Source organism: Grammomys surdaster, unplaced genomic scaffold (assembly GCF_004785775.1).
Source record: "Grammomys surdaster isolate TR1022 unplaced genomic scaffold, NIH_TR_1.0 130, whole genome shotgun sequence".
Lineage (NCBI taxonomy): Eukaryota > Metazoa > Chordata > Mammalia > Rodentia > Muridae > Grammomys > Grammomys surdaster.
Window position 1 is genome coordinate 25,779,191 of NW_021604588.1, and position 11,853 is coordinate 25,791,043.

The 11,853-nt window shown below is 41.7% G+C and overlaps 1 non-coding gene and 1 pseudogene across 1 annotated transcript; one reads left to right on the forward strand and one right to left on the reverse strand.

Moving 5' to 3' along the window:
• Nucleotides 1-1,310: 1,310 nt before the first annotated feature.
• Nucleotides 1,311-1,474, reverse strand: LOC114615794. Its single transcript, XR_003710519.1, has one exon. It is a non-coding gene; the product is annotated as a U1 spliceosomal RNA (small nuclear RNA).
• A 7,360-nt stretch (nucleotides 1,475-8,834) lies between these two features.
• On the forward strand, nucleotides 8,835-9,373 carry LOC114612521 (annotated as a pseudogene).
• Nucleotides 9,374-11,853: the final 2,480 nt, after the last annotated feature.

Consider the following 11,853-nt stretch of genomic DNA (forward strand, 5'->3'; position numbering starts at 1 on the left):
GTGCATCATACTGAAAGGACAAGTTGTAGGGTAAAGATTTTGTGGCTAGATTGGTGTCCCAATCCCTCTACTGGAAGTCTTGCCTGGTTATAGGAGATGGCCTGTTCAGGCTCTAGAGCCCCCAGTACTAAGATTCTTAGTTAGAATCACCCTACTAGATTCCTGAGAGTTTCCATTGCTCTAGGTTTCTGTCTTAGCAGAATTACCACTTAATTCCAGTAGTCTCTTCTAGTAATTTCTCCCTCCATCCTCCCCTAACCTGATCCCCCCTGTTTCAGTCCCTACCAGTGCTGAGTTTCCCCATAATATCTATCCTATTTCCCTTTCCCAGGGAGATCAATGCATCCCCCTTGAGCCATCCTTGTTATTTAGCCTTTATGGGACTGTTAAATATAACATGATAATCTTTTACTTTATAGTTAATATCCACTTGTGGGTAAATAGATGCCATGTTTGTCTTTCTGGGTCTGGGCTATCTCAGGATGATTTTGTTTACTAATCCATCTATTTGCCTGCAAATTTCATGATGTCATTGTTTTTAACAGCTGAGTAACAAGTCCATTCTGTAAATGTACCACCTTTTCTTTATCCATTCTTCAGTTCTTTCTAGTTTCTGGCTATTAGGAATAAAGCTGCAAAAACCATAGTTGAGCAAGCATCTTTGTGGTAGATGGAGTATCTTTTGGGCATATGTCCAGGAGTGGTATAACTGTTTCTTGAGGTAGATCAGTTCCCAATTTTCTGAGAAACTATCACATTGATATCCAAAGTGGCTGTACAAATGCACTCCCAGCAGCAATGGAGGAGTGTTCTCTTTGCTCCACGTCTTTGCCTTCATGAACTGTCACTAATGTTTTTGATCTTAGTCATTCTGACAGGTGTAAGATGGAGTCTCAGAGTCATTTTAGTTTGCTTTCCCTGATCACTAAAGATGTTGAACATTTCTTCAAGTGCTTCTGGTCCATGTGAGAGTCCTCTGTTGAGAAATCTGTTTCGGTCTGTACCCCATCTTTTCATTAGGTTATTTGATTTGTTGATGTTTAGTTTTTTGAGTTCTTTATATATTTTGGAAGTTAGCCCTCTGTCACGTTTAGAGTTGGTGAAGACCTTTTCCCATTCGATAGGCTGCTGTTTTGTCCTATTGATAGTGTCTTTTGCCTTATAGAAGGGTTTTAGTTTCATGAGGTCTCAATTATTCATTGCTGATCTTAGTGCCTGAGCTATTGGTTACCTATTCAGGAAGTTGTCTCCTGTGCTGATGCTATTCCTCACTTTTGAGTTCTAGGCTATTTCCCACTTTTTTTTTTAAACAGAGGAGAGCGCGAACGCAGTCCCCCACTACCACAAATTATGCAGTCGAGCTTCCCTCATTTGGGGAAATCCCAGGGGTCAGTACATCCGGAGTGCAATGGATAAGCCTCACCCTGGGAAAACCACCTTCTTGATCATGGTATATCCACTGCCAGGTAAGTATTATTTCCCACTTTCTGAGTAGTTAACTTTGATAAAAGTTTTTGAGACATTTCAAAGCTATACTTGCTTTTTTTTTTCTTGTTGTGATGGTTGTTTGTTGAAGGGTGTGTAATACCTGGAATTGGTTACTTCAGAAACCAAATTTATGACCCTACTACTTCAGCCTTCAGAGTAGCTGAGATTACAGGTACACACCACCACACTACCCAGTCTTTCCTCAATTTGTAAATTTCTTTGAGACGCCTTCCCTGATGTGGCTATGAAGAGATCCAGCACTAACACACAACTGTTCACTTACTTCTTTGTCTTTGTTTCTGTGTGTTCCAGTGAGAACAGTCTGTTACAGGATATTTGATCACACTGTGAACCCTGAGATTGTGTTATTTATTAGAAGACACCGGTTTGAGTTGTGGTGGGGCTCAGCTTTAACACAGACCTTTGATCCAAGAACTTTCTACTTGAAGATTGTAAACAGAATTAAATAAAGACTACCATAGGTCAAGAGGTGGAGCAAGCAACTGGATGACCAGAAGAGAACATAGGATTATTAAGGAAAAAACAGAGAGAGTAAGAGGGAGTCAGAAGGACAGATAGAGAGTAGTTCAGGAATAAGAAGGGAGAGACATTCAGTTCGAATGAGGTTGTTTGAGACAGTGTAAGAGCATCAGAGGGGGGATTCCTCATGGGATGGGGGCTTAGGAGAAAGGTCAGCCCTCTCTGAGCTAGCAGGCTTTCACCCCGGTATCTTTATTGGTAGAACCAGACAGATAAGAGTTTAGGATCCTTTTATGCATATCCAGTTGTTGTCTTACATAGTTGATTTATATACATGTTTTAGGACGCTTCATATTTCTCCACCAAGCTCTGAAAGTGAATACTCCCTGTTTTCTACATTTCTTCTGGTACCCTTTCTCTCTCACTTGTTCCCTCCCTCTGGTCATACGTGTTTATTTTTGCCAAGCTTTCAAAGTATCTTCCCCTGTTAAATTATCTGTGTTTCCTCTCGTATTCTGAAAAAAAGACAAAATTTTATTTTGCTCTTTTAAGTGCAAAGAAGCATCTTGCTAAATTTTAAGCTGAGAAGATTTTCCTGTAGAGCCCCAGCAAATGTCTCCCTGTTGGCTGGAGCTGCAGAACATTATTTTGGACTAAACTTGACTCCAGTGCTGTGGGATAAAAATAATGCTATAAAAGTTTAACAGTAATCATGTTACTGCCTAGATTGCAGGCTGAGTGTGTAAATATGTCTGACTGCTTATATATGGTTCTGGGTACATCATCAGGTCTTAAACACTTGTGCCATTCATGTACTTGTTGGGTTCGGTCCTAGTGGGTCCTGTGGCAGAAACGCAGGGCAGCTTTCCACAATGGCAGGCCCCAATAACACGAGAAGTCTGTGAGTTTCCAAAGCTTTATTGTTCATGGTGTGTGATAGATGGGCTAGATGTGCACCCCCCACTTAAGCCGGAGTGGGCCTGGCTTAAATAGAGAGGGGGAAGAGAGGAGGGACTGGAAAGGAATAAGTAATCGGCTACGCCCTCTGGCCTTTAGGTAACTCATGAATATGGAAATCTCTTGAGGCTGAAGCCTGTAGTCACGCCCTCTCACTGTGTTAGGTGACACCCCTTTGGGAGGGGCTGCATAGGAAACGTGACTGCGAGGCAAGGTGCAAGTTAAATGGAGGTCTAGACCGAGTGTAGGAGCCTGAACTCTGGGGGCGTGGCTGAACACCTGCCGTTTCTCCATTGGAGTCAGAGTTCAAGGCCCATGCCCAGCCAAGAACCAAGATATCCTTCCACAGTCTGACAGGTCCACACTCATTCAGTGGATACTTGTGCCCTCATAATGGTAACAGGTCATTTTGTATACATAGGAATCAGCACTCAAAGCCATAGATTTCTGTTCCTCCTGTCACAGAGTTTGTGTTCCAGTGATGGAGGCTGACTGTGAGCAAACAGAAAAGAGAAGACGTAAGAGCTCAAGTGGAGATCAGTGATAGGGAGAAAACTGAATCAAGTTGCAGAGATCAGGGTGTTGAGAAAGGAGGAGAGGTGGAACATCACTGATTATTAAAGAGCTTACTGTGAACTGGAAGATGGATCTGTGGAGATGCTGGGGGAAGCAGTGGAGCTATCTGGGAAAAACAAGGCAGATAGAGAAAGTAGCACAGGCATTGTTAACTAGGGGCTTGGTTGATGATTTTACTCAGAAAAACTCCAAACTAGCATGGAATAAAATAAGATGGATATGATTATATATATATATATATATACTAAAATATCAGCTTGTGCATTCTTTTATATATGTAGTTGTGTGTGTGTGTGTGTGTGTGTGTGTGTGTGTGTATGTGTGTGTGTGTATATGGTCATATAGGTCATAGATGAAATAACCTTGAGGACTGTTAAAAAAACTTGGCAAAGCGGCCACCCGCTGGGCTTGTAAAAGACTGCACAAGCTGATATTTTACTGAAATACTTTTTCAGGAGGAAAAAGAGGTAGAAATCACTTAATCAGTTACTAAACAATTGCAACAATCCCAGGAATGAAGAATGTCGCTACCTCGGAGGTGATGGGAATAGACGATGAGGGGGATTCTGCATACGTGTGGGATAGAAAGAACAGTGTTAGAAGTAAAGCCTCAGCTTTGGCTTTGGTTAGAAGTGATTAGGGATTTTTGGATGATTGTGTCATCTCAGGAACTATCAATCATGAGAGGCCTTCTGATGATCTAAGTGTGAGCTAAGAGGCTCTGCAGGAGACAAGTGGAGAGGAACAGACTGGCAAGCCCAGGGACAGTTCACTCAGGCCACTTGAGCTGCAATGGGTGCAGGTAAGTGGTTGGGAATGCTTTCCTGATACAGTCTGGTGTCTTATTTGAGAAGAGACCAAGGTCATCTGTCAAAGACAAGTAGAGAGGAGAAAATGGAAATCAGAAAAGAAAACAAAGAGTACAATGGCTACCTAGGAAAGAAGAGGGGAAAAAAAAAACCCTTTGGCAGAAAATTGTGTTGAGAACCAAGAGCTTAGTTAAGGTCATGAATATATTTAGCAAAATTTGGTGCTTTTCTCCAGACACATTTAAATGCTTGCATGGACTTCTGCTGGGTGATTATGGTGGAGAGAAAAGAGCACAGAGACTATGTGCAGGGGGCTGATGATAATTGTTCATCATGGAACTTAAGCCCATGCTAAGAAAATAATTCCATAAAAACAGTAAAAGATACTGAAGTTCGTGGACTCAATAGACTTTCAAGTATAGTTCATCAAGTTTTGAGGGATGGATTGGTGAAGGTGTGGCAATTTAGAATGATTTGGAAAGACAGGAGGGTGCTGTTTGACTATAGAATGTTTTAAATGTACATGAAGGAAGAGATGTAGCTATTGACCTTGGGGTGGGAAGACTGGCACACCAAGAAGAGCAAATCACAAAATTAAGAGGATATGGAAAACACTGTTCCCTGCATGATGAAATCAAGAATTGTGACAGGTTGTATTGGAGAGGACATCATGAAGGGGCTGGGGAAATGGCCAGTCAGTAAAGTGTCAACCTTACAAGCATGGGGGCCTGAGTTTGATGCCTAGCAACTGTGTATGGAGCTGAAACAGTTGCATACACCTACAATTCCAGTGCTGAGGAAGTAGAGACAGGAGAATTCCTAGAGCTCACTGGTCAAACAGTCTAGACAAATTAGTTTTAAAAATACGGTTGCAGGTGACTGAGGAAGACACTTGGCATTGACCTCTAGTTTTTACAGGCTAGTCTACACACACACACACACACACACACACACACACACACACTCACAGGAAGGAGCAGGAGCTTTAAAAAGGCTAAAAATCAAACAACCTGGAAATGTAATTCATCATTTTGATATCTGTAGAGGACAGTATGAGAGGACATGATTTAATGAGATGAACTTCAAAGTTTGGAATGGAAAAGAAAAAGTCAGCAGCATAAGGGTTAAAGGCATGGAAGGGACAATAAGAAGCACTATCTATAGACAGTGTCGCCTGGGGTATGGAGATCTCAAATTTTCCAGAATTTTCTGGGTTAATCTATTACAGAGTAGACAGTCTTTCCAGGAAAAGCCAGTATCAATCAAAACAACAACAACAAAAAAATTAAAGAAAGTTTGGATAAATAGGGTTCTTTATTGATGAAAATTCTATCAAGGGCCAAAGAATCTTTATTTAAATCATAGTGTTCAACATGCCACAGCTATATTATGTAAGCCTGTAATAGTAAAGGATTCCAGATTGTCAAATTACCTGGTCATTATTTTGACAGTTCTGGGCCCTTATAGTATGAAGAAAACTCTAAACAAGACGCTCACATCTGTATACATCTTTGGCTTTTCAATCTAGAGGCATGATCAGACTTTCCCCCAGAGTATCAAAGCACCAGGAACTGCATTCTCCCCCTGGACTGGAGCCTCAAACTAAGATGGAAAACAATCAACTTTCAATTTTCTGTGCTCGTTTGCTTTCTGCCCAGAGTACACGGCAGAGGCAGTTGAGCAAACCTTTGGGTTAAGTTTTCAAGGATGCCTTTCCATTTCGCCTGCACAGGGTTGGGGAGCCAGTTGCTCCTGGGGACTTGGAGCTTGTTTTTTTATTATTTAAATGTGGGTGTCTTCAGAGCAAAATAATCTCAAATGTTCAACCTAAGCCCCCAACCCACACTATTTGCTAAATGAAGCCAAGCATCATAAAAGCCTTAATGGTGTGGATTTATCGTTTAATTGTTGTTTTGAGATCACAACAAATCATTAAAATCATTAACTGTTCTAGCTAAATTAGAGCTCAGCCTTCTCACAGTGCCTGGCCTGTGTGACTTTCCCCATAACAGCCCCACCTCTTCTCAGGCTCCTCAGTCTTTGCCTGTGTAAGATGAACTGGCTTAATACACCCAAGTCACAGTGCTAAACAGCTTTGTTTTCTCTCTCCAGTGTTTGGTCCTCCCTCAACCCCAGGGCTATTTGCCTAAGATATGTGGGCAGCAGACAGATAAGCTAAGAGGCTTGGGTCAGTGCTGACTCTGGGAGCCTGCACTGCAAATTTCACAAGTCCAGGGAGTTTGGGCTTTCCCAATGCTCCTGTGTAAGCAGAAACCCTCCCTAGTACATCCAGGAAAGGTAAGAGTGTGTGTCAGCAGATAGCTCTCTAAATGAAGCCTGGTAGAGTTTGGATGCATTGTGTGTCTCTCTAGCCATCTCCTGAGCCTGTTCAGCCCAATAAACTGTAGGTAAGGAAGCATGTCTTCCCTCTTTGGCCTGACAGTGTGGAGGAAGGAAGGAAGAGCATACATTTTATGAACCCTGAGACACAGATAAGGCCATGTGTAAAGGAAAACTTCATATGTATTTTTCTGGAAATAGGATAACACAAGACTTGAAGGTACTTATCTCTAGATAGGAAAAAAGACAGATGTATATATACTATGGAGCCAAGATCTGGTTCCGTGGGTTCACTGCTCAGGAAAGATGCTGAGTTGTGAGGGTGCTAAGAAGACTGGCTAAACTTGTGCAGAAGAGATGATGCAGGCTAACTTGACTCCCACAGATGAACTCAGTGACTAGACTCACTTGGTTCAGAGATTTTTAGACACCAGAATACAGCCAATTAATATTGATTGTACTAAAGACTATGTATAGAAATATCCTCTTGAGGTCTATGTTTAAAACCACTTCATAAAGGTAATTTCTATTTGGTTAACAGTTTGGTCCTGGTAGTGGACACCATAGGCTCCTTGCAAAGCTATCTGGTGAAAATGTGCCCAATTCAATAGTTGGAATTCAGGTGCCAGAGTTATACCTCAGTGTGTGGTTTATTCTCTGTCATGGCAATAGGTTGTGAATTATTTGTACTGGAAAGGAGTTTTGCCCTTCTGGCTATCTGGATGGACCTTGGCTTTCAGGCCTAGTCATACTCAGAGAGGACTTTTCAAGTTGTGGTTGATAAGATCAGAGAAACAGAAAAGCTGGTTGAAAAAAAAAAATAAAAGCTAAGCTCAAACCTGGTCAAATGGGTTGCTAAGAAACTCAAGAGTCACTTCCATGTGTGAGCTGTCTCCCCATTTTTCCATTCGGTTTACAGAACTGGTAGGTGGGCTTACTGAAGCTCTCTTATGTTTTAATTACATTCTGATTGCAAGTACATTCGTGTGAAAGTCCATTTATCTCCAAATAGGAGAACATCATCTAAGCTCTATCTTTGCTACTAGAAAATTAGTATTTTATCAGAGCTAATTCAAGGGCCAGATGAAGGACAGTGGAATATAAAGTAGATGACCTTTTATAGAGAAAGTCAGGAAAGGAGCTCTGGGCTCTGGATAGAAGGCTTATATTCCTTCTTCACACATCCACACTGGTACATACAGGAGAGAAAACCTCCTCACATTACCGGGCTTTGTGCTCACCAGCAGAGAGGAAGATTTGTGCACTGCACCAACACTGGAGATCAGTCTGTAGATCACCTGGTAGTGCAGGCTTCAGAAGTCTCTCTTGTGGGCAAGTACCACACAGTGATACCCTCTTTAGATTGTCTTGTCTATGCCTTTGTATTTATAAGAAAGGGCATGGAGTGATGAAGCATAACCGGCTTCAGTGTGTGACTTGCCAAGTCTGCTTTCCTTCTCATCCCTGCCTTGATCTCCATCATTCTCTAAGTCACTCTGAGCCATCTCTGTTGCCTTTATCTCTGAACTGTAACTCTGAGGGAGTCACCAGCTGGTGGGCTTTGTTTCACAGCCCTGTTATTTATATACAAGCTCTTACTAACACAGTAGGGACCCCAGTGGGTGCTGTCTCACCTTGTTTTATATCCTCTAGGAAGACTAGGATTAGTGTCCTGCCTTCCTCTATCCCCATCCCTGACCCGTCTCCACTCTTCTTTTCACCAAACTCAAGAAGTGACATTAAGAAAAATATAGAAACAAAGGCAAAAATTTTTTAAATAATACACATGCATACTACTATCGGTATCTTAGCATTTCTGTAAGATGATATGACTTGCATTTTATAACCTGGAAATAGGAATATGAAGTGGTAAAAAGTTAAGTAACTTGTATAAGATTACAGAGCCTAGAGTTTGAATGGTGATGCCAAGGTGAGTTCGCACTGCAGAACTTCGACAGCACAGCTGTGGCCTGGATTACTAGTACTATGTGAAGATCAACACCAGGGCTGGTGAGATTCACAGTCACTAAGTACTTCCTGTTGCTGATATAAATCTTAGGGGAGAGAGAGTTTATTTTAGCTCACAATTCCACTTACAGTCCATTGTGGCAAGGAAGTCAAGGCAGGAACTTGAAGAGGTTAGTCACATGTTCAGTCATCCCAGGAGCCAAGCTATCGAGGAAAATGAGGCCTTTGACTGAAGAAGAGACCCAGGTAATGTTTGAGAAGATTGCAAAATACATTGGAGAGAATCTACAACTCCTGGTGGACAGACCCAACGGCACCTACTGTTTCCAGTTGCACAACCAGTGTACTATGTGAGTGAGATGATCCTGAAGCTGGCCGCCAACATCTCCAGAGATAAACTAGTGTCACTGGGGAAGTGTTTTGGAAAGTTTACTAAGACACACAAGTTCCTGTTGCACATTACAGCTCTGGATTACCTTGAGCCCCATGCCAAGTATAAAGTATGGATAAAGCCTGGAGCAGAGCAGTCCTTCTTGTATGGAAACCATGTGTTGAAATCCCGTCTGGGTCCAATTACTAAGAACACGTCTCAGTACCAGGGAGTAGTGGTTTATTCCATGGCAGACATTCCTTTAGGTTTTGAGGTGGCAGCAAATTCTAACCAAGACTGCAGAAAAGTGGACCCCATGGCAATTATGGTGTTCCATCAAGCAGGCTTTAGGAAGTACATATGCCATGAAGAGATATTGACTTAGGATGGTCATCCCAAGAACATTTTGCTGTATGAGAAGACTTAGCTTTGTTTCCTATGTGCAGGCCATCATGTTAAATCTAATGACACTGAGATTCTTATCAACAGAAATAGCTCTAAAATAGGGTTTCTGGCCCTCTAGAGGCAAAAGCAGGTGGGCTACAAGTATAAGGCTGGCTCAGGCTACTTGGCAAGTTCAAGACTATCCTGTGCTACATAGTGAGATTGTTTCAAAAGCCAAACCAGAACCTGTTTGAGTAAATAGTGTTTCTGTTTTGTTAAAAAAAATGCAGAGAAAGAATATATGCATGCATGCTTCCAAGTGCCTGGTTCACTCTTTCCTTTACATTCAGTCCAGAGTCCAGCCCACAAGATGGTGCTGCCTTCATTTAGGGAGGATCATGCCACATCAGTTAACCCAGTAAAGAAAATCCTTCACAATTCATGCCCACAAGACAACCTCATGGAAACTCTTTCCCAGGGGATTCTAGATTGTGTCAAGTTGACACATTATGCAAGTTGTCACAACCTGAGTTGTGCAGTGTGACAACCTGAGTGTGGATCCTGAGAGGCCACATAAAAACTGGATGTGTCCATGTGTGTCCCTTAACCCCAATAACTGAGGAGGGAGCAGGGACACACACACACACACACACACACACACACACACACAAGTATACACAGGGTTACTCACCTTCCTATATGCTCATACTAAGGAAATTGCCCAACCCTTCAGACTCACATTGTCATATATCCTGTCCTTACTGTTCTGTTCCTTTTTGAATGTATAGAGCACCATGCAGTACCATAGGGATATCTGTTCCCTTTAGCATGCATAGGGCATCATGTACCACTGTAGGGATATGGACCCAGCCAGGAAGAGCCCAGAATGCAGCTTTCACTGAGAATATTATACTTTTCCATGTCTTCTTTGTTTTTAGCAACAAAAACAGGCATCAGCCCTAGTCTACATTTCTGATTATGCATTCTTGATACAGCTGGGCTCTCTGTGTGTCTATTTTAGGTCCAAGGTGGATTGAGGTAACATGTTTGTACCAGGACAGCGCTTGGTATGCAGTAACTGTGAAATGTTCCTTTCAGAAGAACCTTCTTAAGATATTATTTTGTTGGACCTCCAGACAGAGTTATTAAGCCAAGGGCAGGTAAGATTCTGCACAGAGTCTTACCAACCTAAGACAGAAGTGCATTGCGTTTGATAATGTATATTCCATCGTGGGTAAAAAAGGCATTCTTGTCAGAACGACCTAAGACAGGCTCAGTCTTGTTAACGAAATTAAAAAAAGGGAGAGGGGGAGGTGGAGAGCCTTTGGGGCTGCTTGGCAAGAAGCTGACATGGGCCAAGGACAAGGAAATGGGCTGATTGGCAGGAATCTGACATTAGACTAGAACAAAGAAGTAATTTCAGGTAGGAGTCTAAATCGTAGGCTACAACAAAGAAGTAATCTCAGGCAGGAATCTAAATCATAGGCTAGAACAAAGAAGTAATTTCAGACAGGAATCTAAACTTTAGGCTAGAACAAGGAAGTAGGCTTCAGACATGAAAATGACCTTGGGCTAGAATAGGGAAGTAGGCTTAGATACTTTGGTCATCCTGATAAGCCCTTAGAAACAGTGATCATGGGAGTGTTTATGTAACTGGGTTTAATGCCTTTCTTTTTCTTTGACTATTTGTGTTTATTGTCTTGCTTGTTCCTTGACTCTTTGCATCTATTGTATTGCTAGATATTCAACCTAGAACTGACCTTAATACATGCATGCAATCAAAATGGTATAAAAGCATAAAGCAAGAGGGGGTATAGGATAGGGGGTTCTAGGGAGAGGAAATGGGGAAAAGGGATGACATCTGTATTGTAAATAAATAAAATATCCGAAAACAGATATCATTTTGTTATATCATTCTCTTGGTACCTATGCCATCACTCCCAATTCCTACCTCCTTCATTGAGTCTCATCACAAACCCACACAAACTGTAATTTCTTCATGACTAGTTCTTCCTTCTCCATATGGTTCCCCTTCCTATTCTATGGAATCCCTTCTCATGTATGGGGCTCTCCCTTTTTTTTTTTATTGGACTTTTCCCCCCATGGGGCTTCTGCTCCTCTCCCTCCTCCACAGGAATCCTTCTTCTTCTCTATGAGACTTCTCCTTTGAGACCAAAAATTAGGCTTCCATTTGTCCAGCAGCATTTTCTCACAGTCCTCTGGACTTCCCATGTGAACTAAACTCCTAGGTATTTGTCTATAAACAACTCCAGGACCTTAACCACATGTTGTCTTATATTGCTATTTAGTAGTTTCATGGGTAACCTCTTAAAAATTGTGAATCTATCAAGTACCAAGCTCACGGAGTAAATGCTGTCTCCAGTACTAAGAATGGTAGCCCAGTCCTAAGAATGAAATAAGGATTTTAAATATTCAAATTATATTAAATTAAAATTCTGTTCTAATCAAAGTTTACACAGC